The sequence below is a fragment of the Mauremys reevesii genome, linkage group 5 (assembly GCF_016161935.1).
Source record: "Mauremys reevesii isolate NIE-2019 linkage group 5, ASM1616193v1, whole genome shotgun sequence".
NCBI classification, from domain to species: Eukaryota; Metazoa; Chordata; order Testudines; family Geoemydidae; genus Mauremys; species Mauremys reevesii.
This window is the reverse complement of record NC_052627.1, coordinates 52792122-52801262: the sequence shown is the minus strand read 5'-3', so window position 1 is coordinate 52801262 and position 9141 is coordinate 52792122. Positions and strand designations below refer to the sequence as shown.

Sequence of the window (9141 nt, the reverse complement as noted above, 5' to 3'; positions counted from 1 at the left end):
GGGGACATCTAATACTATAAAGAGTTTGCTAATTTGGAGATTTTACTGAAATGGAATTCAGAAAAACAATGACATAGTGCTTGAAAGTTAATAGATATATGCTTTACCCCACTTTTCAAGCTGTTTATTCAAACTCAAAGCTCTGCAATTCAAGTCCCATGATCACTGCCTCCTCCCCATTGCTTTTTTTATTAGGTAAAGGAAATTTCCATATGTTTCCCTATGAGGGGAAAAAAACATGGTCAAGTTCCCTCTTATCCATTGCATAGTAGAGTAGCTGCATCTTTTAGAGGTTTTATTTATGTTGTTAAAGGATTACAACAACTAAACTACCAAGTTACATTTTTATGGAGCTTACTTTACAAGAAAATTATGCATTTGTAATGCCTCATTTTGAAAATGCGTAAATATAAATATATGTATCCAAAATGAACGTTCAGAATTGTGATTCTCTTGAGCCGTCCAATTCAATGATGACATCTTAGATTCACTTTCCTTTTAAATCCAGTTCTGTCTGTTCCACTGAGAATCAATCAATTGTCTCAAAGTACCCGCAATTTACACTGAAAAATAGAATGATTGCCTGTGGCCAATCTATGGCACTTTGCAAGAGCCCACCAATGAGGCAGCATTGGTTGGGTCACAAGGATTACCTAAAATTGTGAACAAACAGCTGTGAACACAGAAATTACCTATCTGAATGCCTCATTGAACTCTCAAATATCAGGATGATGAGATGAGGTTCCTCTGAAACTTAACAACCCTCTGATTCAGAGACAAGACTGAGCCATTGTTATAATTCAAAGGCATGACTGCTTCATGCTAGGAGGCAGATTCTGGCTCTTGCAGCTGCTTGAAGAAATTCCCCCTGTTAACCTTTGAGGGATACTATACATGTTTTGGGCATCACTATTGCGAAAGTATAGGTTAGATTATTGCTGTTTTGCTCTGAAAAGGTTCAGATTGTCTCTTCATTTGTAAACTGATGGGGTTATTTCAGTATGCTTATAAAATGTGGTTTTAAATCTGTACAGCTCGTGTGCCAAATTCACCTCTGAGGTTAATGGAGATCCACCAGGGATGAATTTGGTTCAGTGTGTTGTAATGAGGTTTCACTTTTGTTTGTAAGGAATTGCTTGAGAAACATACAAATCTGCAGCATTCTGAATTCAAGCTTTGCTGTGAAAATGCATTCTGTTTAAGATACCTGCATTGTCTAAGTGCCTCACACTCACAGGCTGCTCTGTAACTGTTGAGATGAGTCTGTGGCTGAACCCAACAAAGATGGCAATAATTAGTTCTGTATTTCTTAAACAGCAGATTTGGAAAGCCACAGGTCTAGAATCGAGAATCATTTAAGCTTGGTAAGAACAGAAAACTAGGTAGAGAATTGAAAAGAGAACAGAAAATGACTGTTCATTTGCATTTTAAATACATTCTTGAAAACAAAGATGTACCAGTGGCTCTGGAAATGGCTGAGCACAGTGACTGGTACAGGAACTATGGATTCTTCAGCATACATGTTGAGGTGATAAATGGGAAAGAAGCAGCAAAGAAAATTCTATATATTTCTGGCAAAACCATATCAGTTATTTCAGCTAAAGTATGATATTGCCATTATAAAACTATTTAATATTCAGTTGCTTCTTCAAAGAAAGGGAGAGAGAAAAATCAAAGTATGCTCTCCACGTTATCCAAAACATTGCAGCTAAAATACTTTGATAATCTCCTTCTCTTGACATTCTAGCTATGCCCCTCCCTCCCCTCTTGAGTCTCCTCACTTATTTCCAATCTCTTTGTGTAGGACTCGTACTGGAATGGTAGGATTATATTTATTAGTGCTCTGTCTCTTTAAGGCCATGCCACGTCTTTTTAAGGATCTGGTGCTCTGTTGAAGAGGTTAAAGGGGAAGCAGGGTGTGGTCCCAGGAGAGTTTAGTGTGCATTAGTGAGATTTAGCAGGGGTGGGGCTTGTTCTGCTCTTATTTCATCCTTCACCCTATCTAGCTCCTTTGCAATCCTCTTCATCATCTTGGAGGATAGGTCCAAGCCACTGGAGATACCCTCTAATGAATTTTTCTGTGTGCTATTTCTACTTCTTCTGATACTTTTATGGAGCACAATATAGGGAGAACCCCAACTGTTTAGAAAGACCCACCTTTCTCTATGTGACTTTACTATATTTATTGAGGGATTTGGATTAATTCTCATTGCTTTTTGCAGACTGCTCTTTGCTTTGAGTCGTACTCCATTTCCTCAACAGCTGCCCATTGAAATCTCTAGACCAGGGGTAGGTAACCTATGGCATGTGTGCTGAAGGCAGCATGTGAGCTGATTTTCAGTGGCACTCACAGTGCCCGGGTCCTGGCCACCGGTCCAGGAGTCTCTGCATTTTAATTTAATTTTAAATGAAGCTTCTTAAACATTTTTTAAACCTTATTTACTTTACATACAACAATAGTTTAGTTATATATTACAGATTTATAGAAAGAGACCTTCTAAAAACATTAAAATATATTACTGGCACGTGAAACCTTAAATTAGAGTGAATAAATGAAGACTCGGCACACCACTTCTGAAAGGTTGCCGACCCCTGCTCTAGACTCTGAGTGCTCTTTGAAATACCCTTTTGAAGTGGGCATTACTTCAAATTTAGTCCAGTTTATTTTATTATTTGAGATCTTACTGAATTTTCCTATTAATTGTAATATTTCAGGGACTATATCATACTTTGCGACAATACAAATTGAACTACACCATCATCATGTAACATTTTATTGTAGTCTTTATCTAATTGTCATTCTTTTGACATTGCAATATTTCCCCCCCATGGTACCAACACAGACTATATTGCCGAGTTAAGTAATATGAGACATAACAGACAGACTTCGATGAGTCCTTTTATTTACTCAGAATGCTTGTGATGGAAAGTCATTAGTAGACACCAAATCATGTACAGTATTTTAGAAAAAAACGAATCTAAGGCTTGTGGAGCCTTAACCAAAACAGAATTCACCTACCTTCCCAAACATAAAATTCTGCATCACCCAATTTCCTTTTCTGTATCAAAAGGGTAATGTTAACATTTGGCTTTGTTTTTGGTGATTGGTATTGCTCATGGTTAAACATTCTTATCTGTTACTAAAATATCTGTTTGAAAGGGATCAGCAGAGGGAGAATATATTTTTTGTGAATAGTTATTAAAAGATATACGATGATAATGAATGCAACTTTCAGCAACTTTCTTCTCAGCTACAGTATATCTGAAATCAAACATTTCTTTGTAACTTTACATTCATGTGTAATGTTCTGTTAATATATTATTCTTCAGGGCAAGTCACTGGGTCAAAGTCTATTCTTATTTATATTGGTATAAATCCAAACTCTTGTGCAACAAAGCAGAATGTGGCCCCTTTGTCCGAGCGTGAAAGAATAAAACAGCTCTGTGTCTGAAGAGTTCCTGTTCCATTTTACAGCATTCCAGGTAAGTCTGTCAATGTTTTCAAAGTGGATGAGGCAGCTGTTGTTGTCTGGCTGAGATTGCCACTCTTATATATAGGATTCCTTATGAGTTCCAATTCTGCAAGAGTGTCTTCAGAGCTAGAAGATAATTTTTCAGGATTGTAATTGGGTTTTATGATCCCTAGACATTTATTGTTGAGGTGCTTCAGGCTCTCAGCATATGGAGATTCTTTGCTTTGTCATTAGTATTGTCAGCTTGCAGAAATCGGTCTTAATACAAATCTAGTGTGACATATTCTCTAATATGCAAGCAGAATATTTTGGGCATGGAGTAATTATTATTTAAATTATTTCAGAAATGTTTTAAAATTTGTCCTAGACACTGTTGGTTTGAGGGCACTCCTGGAAAACATGCATCTGTGTTCCCATGTGCATATTACGCTTTGACAGTGGTGGGATGTGATTTGTACATGCGGCTAGTTTTCAGGAGATACATTCATTGAACCAGATCCCCTGAAGCTGAAATGGGGAGGTTTACATTATTTCTCCCTGTGCCAATGAGGCCCTGGAATCCTAAGGTTGAGTCACAATGAAGAAGGGCAGGCGGCTGCATGGTTTCCACAGGAGAGGGCATCTTTAAATTCCATTGGTAGAAATTACCAAGGGGGTAAGATGAGTCAGTGCTTTCTTTTCTGTCATAGCTTTGGTTGCTTCCTCACCAGTGCCACCCTTTTTTTGAACAGCCCTTGTCCCCTAAGGGCTCTCTCTGACCTCCAGGCTGAAGGCAGTTTGTGGTAGCTTTTCATTGATGTAGACTTTCTAACACCAGAGTCTTGCACCAGAGTTTACACTTTAATACAAATCTAGCCAACTATAGATAGCACATTTTAAAGAATGAAGAGTAGTATAGGGCATCCTATCTGTCTCCTGTCAATGCAGGATTGTTCCCCAGAGAATGTTCTCCAGGGCTTGTCCATTACTGTTTTTATATCACCGATGCAATAGAGCTGCCACCACCATAGGCGCTGACTTTTATTTTTTCCGGTGGGTACTCAACCCCAACTCCGGTGGGTACCCAACCCTTCCCCCACTCCGCCCCTTCCCCGAGGCCCTGTCTTTGCTCCACCCTCTCCCCTGAGGCCTCTTCCTGCCTCCACTCCACTCCTCTCCCAAGACCCCCTGCCCTCCCACTGCTTGCTGCTCTCTGCCCTCCCCCAAGTGCCTCCTGCCAGCCGCCAAACAGCTGATCAGCAGCCCCACCAAACAGCTGTGGCTGGTAGGTGCTAAGCACCCCCTATTTCTTTTTCCATGAGTGCTTTAGCCCTGGATCAGCAACAGAGTTGGCACCTATGGCCACCACATTCATCTGGAGTGTATAGGACTCACCCTTCGGAAGTTTATGGGAAATAGTTTTGTTCTAGGAATAATTTTACTCTTTGTGTCTTCAGTCCATTCCATTTCTAGGTCAGGGCCTCAGGCTTCCTGCTTGTTTCCATTTCATTACAGTAACGTATATTCCAGTAACTGCATTATGGATGCCTCCGTTTTAAAGAGAGATCCTTCAGATTTAGATTAATAATGATAATTTGTCCATCTGCCTTTTTTTTTCCAATGAAAGATTTCACACAACATATATTGGAAAAAGTTTTTGTTAGTAAGCTTGAATTCACTTGTTTGTATACTTACAGTGGGAGATTATCTCAGTTCACTGGGCTAGAAACATTAGTGTAACTGGCTTATCTCCATTGACTTCCCTGAAGTTTCCCTAGAATTTTTCCAGTGTACACAAGATTAAGATCTGGCACATTGTCTTCCAACAAATGTTTTAACAATGATGACATTTCTTTTTTATTTTGTTTTTGTTTTTTTACTATTACACTTGATTATTTGAGCTGCTGGCTGCACCCAGACTGATGACCAGGAAGTTTTCTTTTGTAGTAAAATATTAAATAGATATGGGCAAAAACTCAAACCCAAATCTGGAAGAAATCTTTTTTCCAGATCTAGTTTGAAAGTGCCAAAATCTTGCCCAGGGTGGCAGAAATCTCAAAAAAGACAGCTGACCTTCTATGATTCCTACCATTTTCCATTAACTATTGTTGAATCTGAACCAGTAGTTCTCAAACTTTTGTACTGATGATCCCTTTCACATAGGAAGCCTCTGAGTGTGCCCCCCCCCTTATAAATTAAAAACACTTTTTTCTACATTTAACACCATTATAAATGCTGGCGGCAAAGCGGGATTTGGAATGGAGACTGACAGCTCGCAACCCCCCATGTAATACCCTCGCAACCCCCTGAGGGGTCCCAACCCCCAGTTTGAGAACCCCTGATCTGAACCAAAACCTCAAACTAAAGTTGGCTTCAAAACGTGAAGCAGAATTCTAGCATTAGATATTAAGGAAACCCTGGCCTAAATCGAACCTGGTTCCAGCTCTGAATACTGCCTCTTCTGGCCATCTGTAGTATTAAATAAATTCAGTCCATTGGTCTTCACATGGGATACTTGGGGCATAGTCTAGTTGCCTCCTTTCTCCATTATATAATGGCTTTCTCAGTGAGAATTGTCCGCATATGTTTGTTCATTAGCACAGGGGTGAAAGTTCTATTCTCTAGCTATATTAACATAAACTTCACTGGGCTGCATAATCCTAGGCACTTGAGACCTAGAAGGGCAACCGCTCTGTTTGTTAGATTAGTTGTAATGTCTACAAATTAATTCTGCCAGTGTAATTTGATTCAGATGAATGGGATATCACTGAGTCTAGCATCATAAAGAGGGGCATCTGAGATATATCTGTAAATAGGTGGTGGAGTTCAGGACAAGTGCCATTTTCAAAGGATAAAGTATTAAAAGATTGTTTATTAAGAATAAAGTAGCTTTGTCCAATGATCTGGTTGTATTATTGTAACCATTTTTATAAAAAACTGTATCTTAATTTAGTTCAAATATTTTTTTGAAGTTGCTATTTATGTGAATACTTATGTCTTTGATGGAACTGGAGCTTAATTGGTATTTTCTTCTTGGTTACTTACTTTGAAAAGCTCAGTTTTGTCACAGCCAATTTTTAATCCTGAGCAACTCCCAAATGTATTTAGTGCACTGAGTTTATTGAGTAGTGCATGTTGGGGCTGGGCTAATAAATGGAAAGGTCATTTATGTGCCGTGAAATATGATCAGGGATGTCTGCAGCCAGCATGCTTTTGAGTTCAGATGTGTGCTGCTAACGATTCTATATCTACAGTTTACAATATTGGCCAAATTGTGCTCTCCCCTGGCAAATCTGTATCTAATTACTTGTGCCAGGCTTATCACAATGGTATCAGAATGTCTCCCTGCAGAAGGTCAAGGAATCCCACAACTTTCAGTGTGCAGACTTTCCTCCAAACCAACACTTGGGGGAAGAGTTGCGGCATTTGCCATTGTGTAGGGTAAGCGGTGGACACGACTTTCCTAACACACAGGTATTCCAAGATCCAGAAGGCAGGCACACAGACCTCAGGGCAACTGCAGAGGGTCTGGCATTCATGTAGATGTCAGAAACCTATTATATTTTTACATATAGAAAAGATATTTGAGATCAGTTGTGAAGGGTTTTTAATTATTTTTTTCTTTCCTTGTGAGCCCTGTACAACTGGCCTAGTGTCTCAATAAAAATGTGAAAAAACTCGCTAAAACACTCACAAAATAGTTTTTCTGTAATATAAGTGAGCTATAGAGAACACATGAGGTGTGGTGTAAAGGTTCTTCCTTGAGTGATTGCACATGTGCATTCCTCTCTTGGTGTTTGTGCTCCCTGCATACAGCTGCCAAAAAATTTTCCCGCAGTGCTACCCATTGGGATGGCTCAAGCACCCACTGCTGCCATGTTCTGCAAGCACCAGTATAAAGTGGTGCCCAGCTTACCCTGTGCCCCCTCAATCCCTTCTTACTGCCTATGATGTCACTGGAACTGCTTTTCTTGCATTCCCAAGTTCTCTGTGGATTTTTCTCTATATATTGTAGATAGTTATTTAGTTTTAGTGTAGTTATTAGTTAAGTAGTTAGTTTTTGGTATTTATTGGTTTTTCATCTGATCCCCAATGCCAAAGGATGCCTCGATCACCAGGCTTCAAGCCCTACATCTCCTGCTATGCCCCTGAGTGACCCACACTCAAGTTGCTTGAAGTGTCTGGGGAAGCTCATTTTGGGGCTTCTGCAAGGACTTTAAAGCCTTGCACAAAGACAGATCGGGAGGCCAGGCTACAATTTCTACTAATGGAAGTGGCACTGAGACCTCCATCTGGGCCAGGCTAATCAGACTCGGCTCCAAGTGCCATGGTGTCGGTAAGGAATGCTCCTCCTATCGTATCACAGTCCCAGCACTGATCACCATCCCCAGTGCCTAGTGCGTAAGAAACAGGCTGCTGAAAGGCGGTGATTCCCAGCAACCAAGATCTGCCAGGCATGGGGATCAGTAGAGTGCAATCTAAACCCAGGCACTCCTCTGCCTTGGCACCATTTACTCTGGCATCTATGTAGGTACTGTCGAGCCTGGAGCCAGAAGAGGCTTCCACACTGGTGGCACTGCACGGTACTTATGCTATCTTAACTACACCAGAGGCATTTGTGGCTGTCAGGGATCTTCTCTCATTGTCAGGTATCAGTATAACCAGCACCACAGGAGTTACCATTATCGGTGCCAGCAGGTATGGAGGAACTGGTTGGATTGTTATAATGCTTGTTACCATGCCAGCCTCACATCCCGGGACGGTTCATCCTTTGGCACTAACTGGTATAGAGGATAGAGTTTATTGGGGCAGTATTGGACTCTACCCAGGCCAGGGCATTCCTCACAGAATTACAATTCCTATCAATCCATTCCCTGGTGACACACCTCAAAGGTCATCCAGTCACAACAGCCTGAAACTGTATGAGGCTCCTAGGCCATATGTCCTTGTGCACTTAGTTGGAACAACACACTGGACTACACCTCAGACCCCTCCAGACGTGGCTGGCCTCAGTGTACTCACCAGGCCATCTCCATCTGGACACTATACCTCTGGTAGCTTCAGAGGTTCTTATCTCTCTGGATTGGTGATTGGATCCTCTCAACATTTGTATGGGCATTCCCTTCATCCATCCTCAACCATCAATGACTCTAGTCTCAGATGTGTCAGCTCTAGGGTGGGGAACTCGCCCTGGGGCCCCTCAGAACAAAGGGCCTTTGGTCTGGGGCATGGCTGTCTCTTCATATCAATGTCAGAGAGCTCAGAGTGGTTCATCTTGCCCGTCAGACATTGCTGTTTCATATTAGGGACAGAAGTTTATTTGTTCTTACAGACAACAGGGTAGCCATGTTTTATCTGAACAGGCAAGGAGGAGCTCGCTCTTCCCTCCTTTGTCAGGAAGCAATTCACCTATGGGAATTTTGTATAGCCCATTCAATCAACCTTGAGGCCTCTTCTGAGAGCACAGAATGAGCCGGACAGATCACCTGAGCAGGTCTTTTCCCAGTCACCATGAGTGGTTTCTTCACCCGGCTGTAGCCAGAGGCATTTTCCAACATTGGGAGATTTCCCCAGATAGACCTGTTTGTGAACAAGTACAACAGAAAATGTTGCCAGTTCTGCTCCCTTCAAATCTGCAGTCCAGGTTCTATCACAGACGCCTTCCTGCTACACTGGACGAGACAACTTT

General features: G+C 41.2%; 1 long non-coding RNA gene across 2 annotated transcripts in view; it reads left to right on the top strand.

Annotated features, from left to right (window-relative positions):
• The first annotated feature begins 3343 nt into the window (after positions 1–3343).
• Positions 3344–9141, top strand: part of LOC120405882 — a 31773-nt gene continuing 25975 nt past the window's right edge. For both annotated transcript variants that reach the window (XR_005598964.1, XR_005598965.1), the window contains exon 1: positions 3344–3483. This is a non-coding gene — a long non-coding RNA (uncharacterized LOC120405882). The remainder of the gene's footprint in view (positions 3484–9141) is intronic.